This window comes from Macrobrachium nipponense, chromosome 22 (genome assembly GCF_015104395.2).
Source record: "Macrobrachium nipponense isolate FS-2020 chromosome 22, ASM1510439v2, whole genome shotgun sequence".
Lineage (NCBI taxonomy): Eukaryota > Metazoa > Arthropoda > Malacostraca > Decapoda > Palaemonidae > Macrobrachium > Macrobrachium nipponense.
In genome coordinates, this window is record NC_087213.1 from 52,322,840 (window position 1) to 52,339,488 (window position 16,649).

Consider the following 16,649-nt stretch of genomic DNA (forward strand, 5'->3'; position numbering starts at 1 on the left):
CTCAACTTGCTTGAGTTCCTGTCTCTGATTGTCATATCCTCCATGTGCACCCAATCATCATCCTTACTCACAACCATGATCTCGCTCTTCTTTGTTCTGATGTTCAAGCCAAAATTCTGTGTCTCGTTCTCCATCCTCATTACCATACCTACCAGCACCAGCCACGTATCAGCAACCAACGCAACATCATCAGCAAAGTCCAAATCCATAAAAACTTCTCACCAATACTAGCCCCTCTGTTTTCATTCTCCATCACTCTTCTCATTATATGGTCAATATATACATTAAACAAGGTGGGTGACATAACACATCCCTGTCTTAGCCCACTTCCAATAAATATTTGTTATCTGGAATATATATTATCTAAAAAATAAATATTTACTATCTGGAATATATTATAAATTACTATATATTATATTTTATCGTATAAATGATTAAATTTAAGGAATTTTAAAATATTAAAAAGTTTAAATTTGTCACTTTCTGATAATATTTCTTTAAAAGAATATCTTCTGAATAATATGTCTCTTTGGATTTCATATTTTGGACAGATTTTAAAAAATATGTTTTACTGTTATTTGTACATTACATATTTCGCACATAGGTATAGGGCATGGGGTTACTCATTAGGTAACCCACGTGTCAGTTTGGTGTGACCAATTCTTAGCCGTGTCAATATTACTGAATTCTTGCGGCATTTCTGATAGGATGATGGCCACGGGTCTACAGTTTCTTTTATTTCTCTTAATTTATTGGTAGGATGGTTTTCCCCGTTATTTTGCCATTTTTTTCTTAATAACCGACTTCTTGCTGTGCCTAATATAATCTTCTAGTGGCAATAATTCTGCTGATATTGGGAGTGTTCTAGCCTCTTTTGCATAGGTGGTGTCTGCTTTTTCATTGCCTTCTAATCCTATATGAGATGGTATCCAAGATAGAGTAACAGATACCTTTTGTCTTTTCATTTCATGTAATGTATGTCTAATTTCATTTATAATTTTGTTTTTTGGAGTATTAGAGTTTATTGTATTTATTGAACTTAGTGAATCGCTAAAGATGGTTACTTCACTAAACTGGTTTTCAGATATAGTTGTTAATGCTGTTTTTATTGCTAGTAATTCAGCAGTGAATACTGATGCTTTGCTTTGTAAGGAGGCTTGGATCTTTATATTGTTTCCGTAAACAGCGAATCCAACTCCCATATCATCTTGGAACCATCATATATATGTGATTATTATTGTGTATCTTGATATGTTCCAGAGCGTATTGTTTCATAGCAAGGGGATATTCAATTTATTATTGGGTATTGTACACAATTTCCTACCATATATGGGGAGCACTTATCAACCATGGGGGCATTATTTTGCTAAAATTGTAAAATTTAATATTATAAAGGTCATTGTCATTAAATAATCTATTAGCTCTAACGGGGAAGGATGGGATAATTTTGTATTCCAGAAACCATCTGGATCTTTAAATAATCTTGGTTTTTGCTGGACTATTTACAATTTTTAAAGCTCTGCACATAGTTGTTATTTTGAATCTATAAGATAGTGGCATTTCTCCACTTTCTACAATCAAACGATTGGACTGGGGGTGATGATTTGAATGCTCCAGTGGCTAAACGAAGCCAAGATGATGCACTGGGTCTAGCATTTTAAGAAGTTGTCTCACTAGCAGAACTATAAATTGGACTGCCATATTCTAATATTGGTAGAACTGTAGCCTTATAAAGTTTCAATAATGTTTCTCTATCAGCACCCCATGAAGTGTGGGCTAATTTTTTAAATATATTTAAAGCTTTCAAGGCCTTTGCTTGGTATGTTTCACATGGGCCTTCCAGTTCAAATGATTGTCAAAATATAAGCCTAAGAATTTGACTTCTGGATAAAATTGGATGGGAGTGTTATTCATGGTAAGAGATATAACTGATTTTTGAGCCAGCGCTGATCCTTATAAAATGTTATTGCCTGTTTTTTTTTCAACAGAAAATTTAAATCCAACAGATAATGCCCATTGTTCAATTTTAGCTATGGAGATATTTAAAATTCTTTGGATGTGGCGTAGGTGTTGAAGTGTAAAAAATGGCAAAATCATCAACATATAAGCTGTTGTTTACATCTTTTGGAAGCATTTTAACAATATTATTGATTGCTAATGCAAATAATTACGCTTAGTACGCTGGCCTTGTGGGATACCTTCTTTTATTTCAAATGTTTCTGATAATACCGTTTTCAATTTTAGCTGGAATGTTCTTTCTGTAGGAAATTTCGTATAAAAATTGGGAGTTCACCCCTTAGAATTATGTCATATAGAGATTTTAAGATTGAATATCTCCATGTTGTATCATAAGCCTTTTAATTTTGAATGTCGAATAACACTGCGACAGTAATTTTCTTTTGTACAAATCCTCTTTTGATTGATCTTCTAGTGATGTTAATGAGTTTAATGTTGAATGATTTTTCCTACTTCCAGATTGAGTTGCTGCTAGAACTTATTTTTCTCTAAATACCATATAAGTCTATTATTTACCATCTTTTCCATGAGTTTACAAAGACAACTAGTTAGTGATATAGGTCTATAATTATTTACTGATGTTGGATCTTTGCCAGTTTGGGTATAGGAATTACAATAGCATGTTTCCATGCTTTGGGAAGTAGTTTCTTTTTCCATAGGTGATTATAAAATTTTAATAAGTATTCTTTGGCTTTAATGTTCAGATGTTTAAGGAGTTCAAAAGAGATATTATCCTTTCCAGGGGCAGAGTTACTACAAAGTTTTTAGCGCAGCATCAAATTCTTCTAATGTAAATGGGACATTGTAGTATAATGTTGACTTGTTTCAAAATTAATTATATGTTTCTCTTCATTCTTGTTCCTAATGCGAAAATGTTCATCGAAATTCAAGCTATTGCCTACTGATTCTAGGTGGTGACCTATTATATTTGATATCTCTTTTAAATCATGAACTTTTTTTCCCATTATGTAAATATTGGGGATCTAGGTGATCGACTATATTTGCCATTAATTTTTCGAAATCTATCCCACATTTGTTTAACAGTGTCACCTGAGAAGTCTGCGACATAATTATGCCAAGATGATTTCCTATTGCTAATAACTTTTTTCCTGAATTGAGCAGATATTTTATTCAATAAAGGTTTGATATAATCAATTTCCATAGCTATTAATACTAACCCTTTCAAGTATATCTATTACTTTATATAATTTGTATCTTGGTTTAGTCTGTCTAATCGTCTACTCATCTTGTGCTTCAGTATGATATCTGAAAGTTCCCTAGACCACCTTGGAACAGGATTTCTTTTTGGCTTACAAGTTGTCATTGGTATTGATTTATTTCCAGAACTAATACGAAATCTGTAAAATATTTATTAATTTCATTGTGATCATTGTTACTTTGGAAAGGGGAAACATTTTGGTAATTAAATCATACTTTTCCCAATCAGCTTTAAAATTAAATTTTAGTACAAATTGTTGATGATTATCTTCAAGACATGTGATTACGATTGGGTAGTGATCACTGGTATAAAGGTCATCCAGAGTATTCCATTCTAATCTGTCTACTAACGAAGTGGAACAAATAGACAGGTCTACAGATGATAGGGTCCCATGAGTTTTTGAGAAGTATGTTGGGATTTCATTTTCATTCAGACAACAGTAGTTGTAATTAAGTATTAGATTTTCTATATCTTTGCCTGCTCTATCTGCGTCGATGGTACTGGCATCCCATAAAGGGTGGTGAGCATTAAAATCACCTAAAACTAGAATTGGCTCATTGAAACTGTGATAAAATATTTGATAATGAGCCATATCATAATTTTCATTAGGTTGATTATATAGACTGCAGACTAAAATGCTAGTTTTGTTTATCATATGCAGGCGAATTGAAGATATTTGAAATGAATTATTGTTAACTGTAACTTTATCATAGGTTACACGATTAATGAACATATATTGCTGTTCCTAACTTGCCTTCTCCTGAACGGAGGATGCCAGAAAAGTAATTACATATTGATGGGACTGGATTATTAACATGTTGCAAACATATGCACATTGGTTCATGTTGCTTTAAGTGTCTTTGTATTTCACCCAAGTGCATTCGTGTTTTCAGACCATTTATGTTCCATTGGATAATAGTATAATTGAATGGAACGAAAGTTAAAAGATTATTTTGTATAGTTGGTTTTATATATATATACAATAATAATAATATATATATATATATAATATATATCTATATATATATATATATATATAATATATATATTTTTAAAACTATGGGTAATTATTCACTTAGCTTTAATTTTCTTTTTCGGGTTTTTGACATTTCTGTGTTATCTTCTGATTCAGTGGTGGATTTAATTTCTTTTTGTTTGGCATAGAAATTGTCTAACACTGCTATTTTACTCTCACGATAGTATTGTAAGTGTCTAATACACATACAATCTTTGGTATGTAATTCTAGCTGGCTTGAGATATTATCTTTTCTAGTCAAGAAATTCCTTATCCCGTTTATCAATTTTTCTTTATTTAAAGGTTTCGTTTCTTTGCAATCTTGCAAAAAACATGTATGGCATCCACACCGTTCATGGTGAGATTCGGTTGGAGGTGTTACGCCTTCTTGGATACAATGCTGACATTCACCAATTATCGTTTTGTCTTCCTTGGACTGGTTGAAATTTGTCTTTAAATTTTCTTGGAAAGACTGGCGAAGGGTTTAGTTCTTCAGATTTACTTTGAAAAACTATAAAAGAATTCATTACTTTAAATTTACTTGGAAAGACTGGTGAAGGACTTATTTCATCATTATTATCTAAATTAGGGGATGTTTTCCTGTTGATTTTAGGCATTTTCTTCTTCTTGTTGTCATTAGTATTAATTAAGAGTTTTTTGGGGGGGAAAATTATTTCTCTTTCTCGTTTTCTTCTTGTTTGTTCAGCATGATCTTCATTTCCAGTGTCTAGAGATGGCAATTCTTCCTCTTTCATTAGTACGTCATAAGGGTTGCTTGTTGATACTGTATTACTAGATTCTCCAAGAGATTTTTTGTTAATTTCTAAGTTTGATGACCTTGTTGTTTGTTTTTCGTTAGTTTTTCCAGGTATTATAAAATGTTTCTTGGGAATTACTTTTTCTACAGCATCTCGATATGATTTATTTCTAGCAGGGTCCATTAAACCTCTTGATTTTAATTCTTGCTTTCCTTCTGGAATTGACATGCCAGACCTGCTTATTAGTAGTTTTAATTCAGTGTTATACTATATGTAGAATGGGCATATCTTTGATCTCGCATGATGGTCTTGTCCACAATTACAACATTTGGGAACACCACAGTTCCAGGTGGTTTCACGATCTTCTGAACCACAGAATGCACAAATTGGTGCATTTCTACATTTGTTTTTTGTATGTCCATACTTAGAGCAATTTGTGCATTGAAGAGGCTTTGGTACCTGGGGTAATACCTCTCTTCTCTGGCCTTCAATTTTAATATTAGGTGGAAGAGTCTGCCCTTCAAATTTAATTTTAGCTATTCTCAATTTTTTTTCCCTGCTGTCTTTTATTTGGATTTCAATACTTTTACGTTTTCAATATTAGGATATCTAATTTTAATGAGTTCAATAACAATGTCTCATCTGGTAGGCCATCACAATCATTATTGGGTGGTAACATTACTGTTCCCTCAATGCTGTTCAACTTGTCATGTCTTTCGACTGTGACATTTATCTCATTCATATTATTAAGCATTTGATAATTTTCTGATTGAAGTTTTGTGGTAGCTTACACTATCCATTCTTTTCTTGTTATAGATCTAAATGTCATTTCTTTGGTTGGGTACTGAGCTAATAAAATATTTTCAAATTTAGCAGCTGTCAGTTCGGTTTCTGTTTTAAAAACTAAGTATCTTGGCCAAGTGCCATATCCAAATAATGAGTCAAAATGTACCAATGTAGGATCTGCTCTGTATTTAGGTAGTCTGTTTCGAAAAAAAACTATTAATAATTTTCAATTTTTTCATTTCATTTGTTACTGGAGGGAATTTCCTTTGTGGCAGTAAGTATGGTATGGTTCCATAGTTATTATGTTTGATTTGGGTACGGATCTAGAATCATCGTTTACTTCTTTATTTACACTTTCCTGAGCCTGTTCCAAGTCCATTCCAGGGTGGTCAACAATGGGGCTAATGTATTGTCCATAGATACGAGTACTGTATTATTTCAGCCAGGTAGTCCTCCGCCCACCACATTCCTCAGTAAAACGGAGCCCAACAAGGGAGGGATGTGTTATGCGACTTTTTGGTGGCCACCCCTAGAGGCTACAACCTGGTTATACACATGGCTCCCAGAACTTGAGGCGTCATCAGTCCGTCGAGATCAGACCCAGCTCTGGGGGCCATGTTTGACATAAGACTTTCCCCTCGCTCGGGCACGTCAGGTACTCGAATTCTACGGATGGAGAGACATGTCAGTCCTCTTCACCCTCCATCAAATCAGAGGAGCAGTCAGAGCCGTAATTCAATGTAGGTCCTACTATGAGATTCAGGGCCTCTGTAACACTGTTTTTTCGCAATAACTTTTTATCTATGCATTTCATAAATATAACGCTTATTCAGAATACATATTATATCAACACATAAATTTTGAGTGTATTCTGCACTACGTAGGTTGAATAAATTTGGTACTTATAATGTAAAAGTGACTTTTTTTGAAGACAGGCCAACTTACTCAGAGAAAAGGTTTCGAACGCACTCCGTTACGTAACTTATGACATCATTTCTTCCCTGTTTCTCGATGGATGATTGGCTATACGTAACGAAGGCTAAACCTCTGGCAACAATGATATACAAATTTAAATACAAGCAAAGCAGTACACCTTTATGAACTCTGGAACCTCACCACTGATAATTGTCATAATGAACAAACCAACAAAATATGTTAATAAATACAAAAACACTTCGATTATTAGTCTAATTCCCAAAATAAGTTTCCAAAGAAATTACAGTCTACTTTATAGGTCACAATCAGATTGACAAGATGTAGGGAATAGTTGGTAATTACCAAAACATAGTAGACAAGCTTGATTTGATAACTGTTATATCCTATGTCAAGGAATTTTATTTATTGGCTATCTACCTATTTACTGAAAAAAAATAGCCGGTACCGTATGTTGGCTTTTAAACCTTCACCAATAATTATCGTCAGAATGGTGACTTCATGAGGTTCCACCCACTTTCGCCTCGTTATAATTTAGGATAAACACTGAAGGCTACATGGGCATTGTTCGGATTTAGAAAATTTAACTTCTGGCTATAAAAACTCATTTCTCGAGTAGTTGTAAGAAGTGCTAAATGATCCTCAAGGATCCCAGCAGTTGGGTCTAAACGTTTAATTCATGTATATTACTGCTATACTGTTGCGGCACTACTGCTACAGTAGTATTACTACGCTAGCACTGATACCCCATCCACATCTATGTATCGTTCCGCCATTCATAAAGTCTTTGGGTTTCAGAGCGATGGCATTTCTGTCTGGTGGATGGGCGGGGCAACATTTAGTCAAGAGGTGTTTGTTTACCTTGCTTACGTAATGAATGTTTTCGACTCTTGGCTCGTAATCATTGGCCGTGGCGTCGGCTAGTTCATTTTTACTCTATAAAATCAAAACCATCGGGTGTTTAGGTTATTGATAATGCTGACAAAATTTGTGTGGTGTAAAATATACATATGTCAACTTTTCAGCTACATCCGATGATTTGACAAGGAGCAAAGTCCAAAAAACCGTGTTACAGAGACCCTGAATCTCATAGTAGGTTGTCAACTAATGGTCACTCATGACAGGGGAAGAAGTTGAGGATTGAAAATAGGAGAAGGCTCAAAAGTGGACCGAGCTTAGTCTGGATGCTCAGAACTGGCCTGTGTAGCATGGTTAGACCTGCCACCACATCAAGGTGCCGGGCCACTGGTGGAGACACTCTTAATACCTCTTACGCCGGAGCCCTAAAAATCAAAACGTCTCCCGTATGCCGGGCCTGGTTTGGAGTGAGCGCGGAAGTGGAAAAAATAATTTTTTCAAAAAAATTACAGCGCGCGTACTTTTGAAGATTAAGAGTTCATTTTTGGCTCCTTTTTTTGTCATTGCCTGAAGTTTTAGAATGCAACCATCAGAAATGAAAAAATAATATCATTATCATATGTAAATAATGCGATATATGGTAGCGAAAAAAAAAAATTCATACATAATTGTATTCAAATCACGCTGTGCAGAAAACGGTCAAAGCTAACCAGTTACTTTTTTTGCGTTGTATTGTACACTAAATTGCAATCATTTTGATATATAATACATTGTAAAACAATAAAAATCAAAACAAACCACCGGAAAAATATTATTCACAAAATGATGTACGAATTCGTAACGAGCGGACGTAAAAAAATGTTATTTTCAAAATTCACCGTAATTCTAAATAATGTTCTAGAGACTTCCAATTTGTTTCAAAATTAAGACAAATGATTGAATATTACGATACTGTAAGAGTTTTAGATTAGAATTGCAGATTTCGACCATTTCGGACGAGTTAAATTTGACCGAATGTCGAAATTTTAATATATATATTTTTTTATATGGACATTTTTCGAAGATGGAAAAAGCTACAAACCTTCAATTATTTTTTATTGTATTCTTCATGAATTTGCGCACATTTTGATATATGAAACTATAAAAAGGCTAATATGAAAAGGAGCAAATATTAGGATAATGCCATGTACGTATTTCGGAGACTTGCGGCCGCGAATCGGCGCGCGGAGTGAAGGTAAATATTTTTTCAGAAAAATTCACCATAAATCACAATATTGTTTTAGAGACTTTCAAATTTGTTTTCAAAATGAAGAAAAATGACAGAATATTACTAGGCCGTAAGAGTTTTAGCTTACAATTGCGTTTTTCAACTATTTCGGTAGAGTCAAATTTGACCGAACGTGGTTTTTTTTCTATTTATCGTGATTTATATGCAAATATTTCGAAAAAAAAAAGAGAGAAAAGCTACAACCTTCAATTATTTTTAGTTGTATTCTACATGAAATTACGCACATTTTCATATATAAAACTTTATGTAACAGCTAATTTTAAATGGTGCAAACATTTCGACAATCGCACAAAAAAAATTCTGATTTTTTTCGGAAGTTACCGCGCGAACGTAATGTTTTTTTTTTTCATAAATTCACCATAAATCGAAATATTGTGCTAGAGACTTCCAAGTCGTTGCAAAATGAAGGTAAATGATTGAATATTACTAGAATATAAGAGTTTTAGCTTACAATTGCGTTTTTCGACCATTTCGGTAGAGTCAAAGTTGACCGAAAGTTGAAATTTTTGCACTTAACGTTATTTATATGAAAAATATTTCAAAACTGATAAAAGCTACAACCATGGGTTGTTTTTTGTTGTATTGTGCAGGAAATTGCGCACATTTACATATATAAAACTATGTAACGGCAAATTTAAAAGGGTGCAAACATTAGGACAATCGCACGAAAACAAAAAAAATTTATCGGAAGAGTTATCGCACGAACGTAAGGAAAAAGTTTTTTCATAAATTCACCATTAAATCGAAATATTGTGCTAGAGACGTCCAATTTGTTGCAAAATTAAGGCAAATGATTGAATAATTACTATAATGTAAGAGTTTTAGCTTACAATGCGTTTCTCGACCATCTGTAGAGTCAAAGTTGACCGAAGGTTGAAATTTTTTGCACTTATCGTTTTATTTATATGAAAATATTTCAAAAACTGATAAAAGCTACAATCATGAGTATTTTTTTAGTGTATTGTGCATGAAATTGCGCACATTTTCATATATAATACTTCATGTAAAGGATAATTTAAAATGGTGCAATAATTATGTCAAAGTGACGAAATAATTTCCGAGATGTGTCACTGATACTTTTTAGTGCGATAAGAAAGAAATTCGCGCTTGCGCGCCTGCGTAGCGATTGTAAACAAAACAACGCCTTGATCCGTGAACTCCCAGCATCCCCAAGGCGCGTGATACAAAGTTTTCGGCTGGTAGGCCTATAAGTATTTTCCGCGAATTTTTAAAAAAACTTTTTTGAGCCGACGTATGATACGTCCAATCGGCATACGGGAGACATTTTGACTCGACGTTTAATACGTCCAATCGGCGTAAGAGGGTTAAAAGACTAGAAATCTTGACTGAAAGGGAAAACGTAATGTCAAAATATGTCTTACACCCATAGGGTTTATCCACAAGTCATCCTTAGAGAACTGGACTTTGAACATTTTTTTTGGGGGCGGGGCTGGGGCCATTATACTTTCACGACGAAGCTGGCGGTTTAAGTATACGGGAATTTCATGCCATAAGTCACCAAAATCAACCAAAAAATTTGCCAAAGTATGAAACTACATACATGAGAGTGAACGTAAGTGTAGGCTTGTCTTGGTGGTACTATAAGGCTTGCCACGCCACCTTCTTAGGGTTAACTGTACCTAAACACCCTTCTCTGGTATTTGGCGGCGGTAATATATCGGATGTATGATAGATGGATCCGTCTATATATCGTCCCTATTTACACAGACTGGCAGACATCTTAGAAAGCATGAAGTATGTACACACAAGACTTCTTCCCAACTGGCCAGCCGTCAGTTTAGTCTTAATTATTATAATAAGTCCTTTATTGGGTCGACTTCAAAGTTGGTAACTGACTGGTTTCATTACCTCCAGCTGATGGGGTTCTCTCTCTCCCCCCCTCAGGGCACTGCAGTGTTGGCATAGTAAAAAAAAAATGATTTTTTCATTAACTCATCATCAGTAATTAACCTTTTACATGAATTTATTTTCATGGGTTTAAATAAAAGAATGTCAGTTTATATAATTGTCTTTATTTCCTCTTATTATACAACTGGTCTACAATGCTTACGTCATCTATGACAATTTGAAAAGGATGTCTTACCTGTACTTGTCATAACTATGACTGTCACAATACCTTACCTAAATCAAAGGTATGACATCACTAAAAATGTTTTACCAGTTTACGTCAAACCTAGGATGTCACCTTATGTACCCACGACGTAATACTTTCCAAATAATACAGCTTGTGTAAGTTGCAATAAGCTTGCACACCTTTCGAGTGATGCAATCATGACGTCATTGAAAGACGTGACGTTACTTTACTCTCAACCATCTTTTCTTCGTTCCACTTTAGAAACTTTACATTGACCGTCCAATTTGGCAGGCACCTTAAATTTGGTGGCCCAGCCATAACTGGCACTGGCTCTTACCACACCTTCAAAATAGCCTCGGCCACTTATACTTACTCTTACCCAGCACCGGTTGGCCTTTTATACACTCAATACTCGGTAATATAGATACTAGTACTACATCTCTCTCTCTACCAGTGCATTGTTCTCTTTATACCAGCACTGCATTTCTCTCTCAACCTGTGCATTTTTTTCTCTCTCTCTACCCAAGATACCAAATTCAACATTTGTCAGGTCTTGGTACCTAGTCAAATCACCTCCGGACCTCCAAATGACCTCTATAGCTGACCAGATGCGAAAACACTGGTCCAAGAGCTTGAGACTTCTACTTTCACTCTGTTAAAGAATCGAAGAGGAGCTGTCTGACCTTGTCATCTTTGAAGTGACTGATTTGTAGATTCAGTCACTTAAAGTGTTTACAACACACCCTTGGGGTGTTGTTAACACTTTAAAAAAGGAATACCATCAATGCAACAGGTGAAATGATATTAAGTTTTACCTGGGAGTTACCCGGTGATTATGACAGAAGGTTAAAATATGATAAAATTTGGATCACTTGACCAAAAAAAAAAAAAAAATGTACAAAAGTAGATGAATCTACAAATCCCATTAGCAGGCAAAGTATCAAGGTCTATCCTTTCCACTAATGGGCACAGTTCTCCAAAACGGGCGTCTCAGCATCTAGGTTGCTGATGCCATAATAAAATCAAATAGGAAACTAAAAAAAACCTACAGGAAAAAAAAAGCCTTTGGACAAATATATCAAAGAGATGGAGACATCTGAAACATGGCACTGAAAGCCTGCAATAGCTAACCTAGCCTCAGGCACATCTGGAATAGTCTAACCTTCAACTAACAGGCAATGTGTCACCTTCACTGAACATGTGCACAAAACACAGAGGAGAAAAACATGCAAGTAAAAACAAAGAAATGTGCAAAATAAAAACACTTTCTCTACACCTCAGGTGTACCATAGTTGTCACCAACATATATCATGCATGGATTGCCAATAATTCCCACTAGTGATAGCAATGCAATTATAAAACTTTTCCCACTAAACACTAAATAATACAAGCAATGGAAAATGGCCTGCCCAGCATTTTAAACACTCAAAAATGAAAACCTAGAAAGTAAATATACACATTAGTTTTGTAAAACTGCTTTTGCAACTGTATGAAACTCAACATATTGCACACGACATCCTCAGTAAGGAGACTGTTGCACAGGTGCGAGGAATAAAGGACCTCTGGAACTGGGAGACGTTCAACAACAAGGCACATTTACTGCTTATCAGTGCTGCTGTTCAGCAAATCTGGCTTTCCTTCAGCAGGAAGGACAGAAGGAATATAAGATTTAGGCCAGAAGCCAAGTGCTGACACCTATGAGGTCATTCTGCACCAAAAAGAAAACCGAAAGTAGAGGTGGTTTGAAAGGTGCAACAGGAGGTAAACTTTTGCAGTTGCACAATACATAATACAATTGTTAGGAGAGGGTGAAAAGTAATACGAAAGAAAGCAAATCTGAACAGAGGTACAGAAAGGAACAAAGGAGGTTGCAGCTTGGGGCTGAAAAGACGTTTCAAAGACCCTCAATTAAACTTGAGTCATTCCAGACCCCTAGCTAAATATGCATCCAGAATTACTGGAATCATCACTAGCACCTACAGCTATAGTATTGGTCTAATTATAACAGCCACAGTGTTGCTAGCTTTGTCTGCACTGTCTTTTAATGCCAGTGTAGATCCACACTTACAAAAGTTGTTACCTTTATAAGTACCTGTAGAAAATCTGTACAAATGCTACAACCTGCATAGATGAAGATGACTATTTTGAACCTTGATTTGTGGGTCTAGTTTTCACTGTGTTAATGTTATTAAAAGACATTTTTATTCAGAGCAGTTCTCAAGGATTGGAAGAACTATATAAATTGTATGATCACATTTCATATATGGAAGTACAGAGGACATTTGGTTCCTTGATGAAGGAGAAACAACAGTATCTGTTTATTAAGAGTAAATCTAAGCTTTTAGATTTAAAGAACCTCTTATGGTTATTGCAAAATAAGGATTGTAAAAAAAATTAAATAAGATTGCTAGTGGCAATATCATTAGGGTAAGGGGGATTTGAAGGCCATCAAAATCTAAAAGGAAAAAGATAGAATATCCTTCTATGCATACATTTGCTTAGGTTTAAGTTAGCTGACTGGTTAAGTAAGGTTTGTGCTGTTACATGGAACTGGACTGTTTGCTGTGCATGATTTTTTAAATAAACTATTAGAGTACGGCTTGAGTATTTTGTTTCTAAATAACCTTTCACAGGATTATGACTAATTAAAGTAACCTTATCACTTACTGTGACTTCATTGGCAGTTATGTGCTCCTTTGAAAGGCTCCACAGGTCTGACAAATCCACGCCTTGGGGTCAGACCACGCCATGGGGATACCAGTAATCTTACTGTATTGATCTGAACACGACTCCTGGGCACTCATTTCTGAAAGGAAAAATTGAACGTTAACATGAATGTCACCAAGCATATTTTACTAAGCAGAAAGAATAATAGCATCTAATACATATATAGAGCCATACAACTTTATGCACAAGGTCTCTCTCTCTACCTGAATGTCCAATTAGGACAGAATGCCCAATAAGGTGTGAACTGCTACTGATATTAAAACAAAGAAAAGTTGAGATGTCAGGATGAAACCTTCCCAGCAGACTATTTTGGATTTGTACGGGGCCTGCCAGAGAGGGAATTATCACCGCGGAGGGCTGTACATAAAACAAAACAAAGTGAAACAACATGAAAAGGGGTGTATTTCACAACATGAAGCCCAATCAACAACTGTGCTCACAAGCGGGGTGTTAATTTCAGAATATGAGGCCTAGTTCACAAACAAGTTTACAAAGGGAGTCTATTTCATTCACAACATGAAACCTAAATCACAAATTAATAATAATGATATTTACATGCGAATACTGCAAAAGATTCAACCCTTACCAGCAAATTTCAAATCACTTGTAAATTATTTTTTAAACACAAAAACAAGTCAAACAATACATAAGGTAGTCGTCTACTTACTACGGCATTAGGTTCTGACAGAGCTGTCGAAAGTTGATCTCGTCATAAGTCGATGAACCACATAGCCTATGTACATATTATATTCTATACCTACGAACCACAGCCTATGTACATGTATTCTGTACCTACCGTATATTATCCATCATATATTATATCCAAAGTATGCATTGTATACAGTCTTTCTTTCAGCATATTGAATAAACTGAATCATGTTTGAGCTGTCTTTTTATCCTTTTTTACCATATTCACACACACGTGCATGTACATGTACGTATATTTTTCGTTTACATTTTCATTGACAACTGACTAGCCTACATATACACATTTAATATCCCAAAAATGTGCATGTATAGTACCTATTATTACGTTTAGCATATGAAATCTTATCATGCTTGAACTCCTTGATTAATACTTACTTTTATTACTGTATTTAACATTTTTATTGTAGGCATTCAAACCATCTGTCTGGTCTGTTTACATTTTCTTATCCGCCATTTGCATTGACAATCGGCTACACGTATCATTTACTTTTATTTATTTATAGGTTTGAATTAAATACATAATTTGTTATTACATTTGATTTATTTGCAAAACATAAAAATACAAAATGAATGACAAAAATACGAATCTTTTACCATTTTCGAACAAAACCTTACATCTGAAAACATAAAACAAAACATCGTCTGCTGTTTTCTCTAGCGACCATTTGTACTGTTACCAACACGTCTATGTACGTAGTAATACACAAAGTTTGATTTTACAGTAAATTATTTTTTCTTTATAAATTTCAGGCAAACTACAGTAATGCATAGATAAAATTGATTTACAGTACAGCAAAAACATGAACACACAAAAAAATAAAATAAAAATTAAGAAACATTTGAAATTTGAAAACAAAAAAAAGAAATTATTGTCTGCTGGTGGATGGCTGGGGATCATCGGGGTCATCCATGGTAGTACTGGTAGAGGGGGCAGGGGTAGATCGAGATGTTGGTTTAAACATAAACATGCTTAGTTTTGTTTGAATTATCCGTTTTTTTTCTCTCTTCGTACATTTCCCAGTATGGGCGAAAAGCATCAAGAACCATGCGTTCAATTCTTGAAAATCTTTCAATATTTGGATCCATTCATTCAAAATGAGCTAGAAGTTTATTTAACTGTGATAAACCTTCTGCTAAGCCTTTGGTCGTGAACATTCTTTGTGGCTCCTCCTCCTCATCTGCCTTTTCTGCTGCTGCTTCTCTCCTTTCTTCTTCTGCAACTTTTTCCTCTTCCAGAGCAATCAGATCTTCAGTTGTTAGTTCTTCCGACTCTTTGTCAAGCAATTCCTCGATTTCTTCCATTACACATTCTAACGATGCACCTTTGGCTAATTTCACAATTTTTTCACGAATCATTATTAGTTCATTCTCATTATCAAACCCATCAAAAGTATTCACATAGCGTTTAGCGCAATTCTTCCAAACACCGTTCATGCATTTCTTTGTCACAGCTTCCCATGCCGCGGAGATGTTCTTGATGCATTTAAGAATATTGTATTTTTTCCAAAAATCGCGTAAAGATAAGTCAGGATCATCATTTGTAGCAGATATAGCTTGGGAAAAGGTGGTTTTTAGATAATTTGCCTTAAAGGTAGCAATAGCTCCTTGGTCCATAGGTTGGATGAGGGGAGTTGTATTGGGTGGTAAAAATATCACTTTTACGTTGGGATGGAGATCGGCTAGATGAGGGGGATGCCCGGGTGTGTGTCCAAAAGTAATAACACCTTGAATGGATTAGTGTTTTCGAAACAATAGTCACGAACCTGGGGAATAAAGCAGTTTACAAACCAGTCTTCAAAAAGTGCTTGAGTCATCCATGCCTTTTTGTTGGAACGATAGTAGACTGGTAGCGTATGCCTATTCACATTTTTAAAAGCTCGCGGGTTTTCGGAATGATAAATAAAAAATTGGCTTCAGCTTAAACCTGGCGATGTTACCGCCAAGCAACAAAGTCAGCCTATCTTTAAATGCCTTAAATCCAGGCATGGATTTCTCTTCTTGGTAAATGTAGGAGCGTTCTGGCATTCATTTCCAGAATAATCAACTCTCATCAACATTAAAAATTTGTTCTGGTAAATAGGCTTCTTCTACAATGACTTCATCCAAACTTTCAATGAACTTTTTCGCACCTTCCTCATCTGCACTCGCTGCTTCCCCAGTAATTCGGACATTATGCAATTGAAATATTTTCTTAAATCGTGTGAACCATCCTGTACTTGCTAAAAATTCTTGAGTATAATCTACTC

The 16,649-nt window shown here is 35.0% G+C and overlaps 1 long non-coding RNA gene across 1 annotated transcript in view; it reads right to left on the reverse strand.

Moving 5' to 3' along the window:
- The window catches only part of LOC135198638 (uncharacterized), a 124,256-nt gene that overhangs the window by 58,728 nt on the left and 48,879 nt on the right, over window positions 1-16,649 (reverse strand). Inside the window, exon 3 of the long non-coding RNA XR_010310851.1 lies at window positions 11,264-13,774. This is a non-coding gene — a long non-coding RNA (uncharacterized LOC135198638). The remainder of the gene's footprint in view (window positions 1-11,263; window positions 13,775-16,649) is intronic.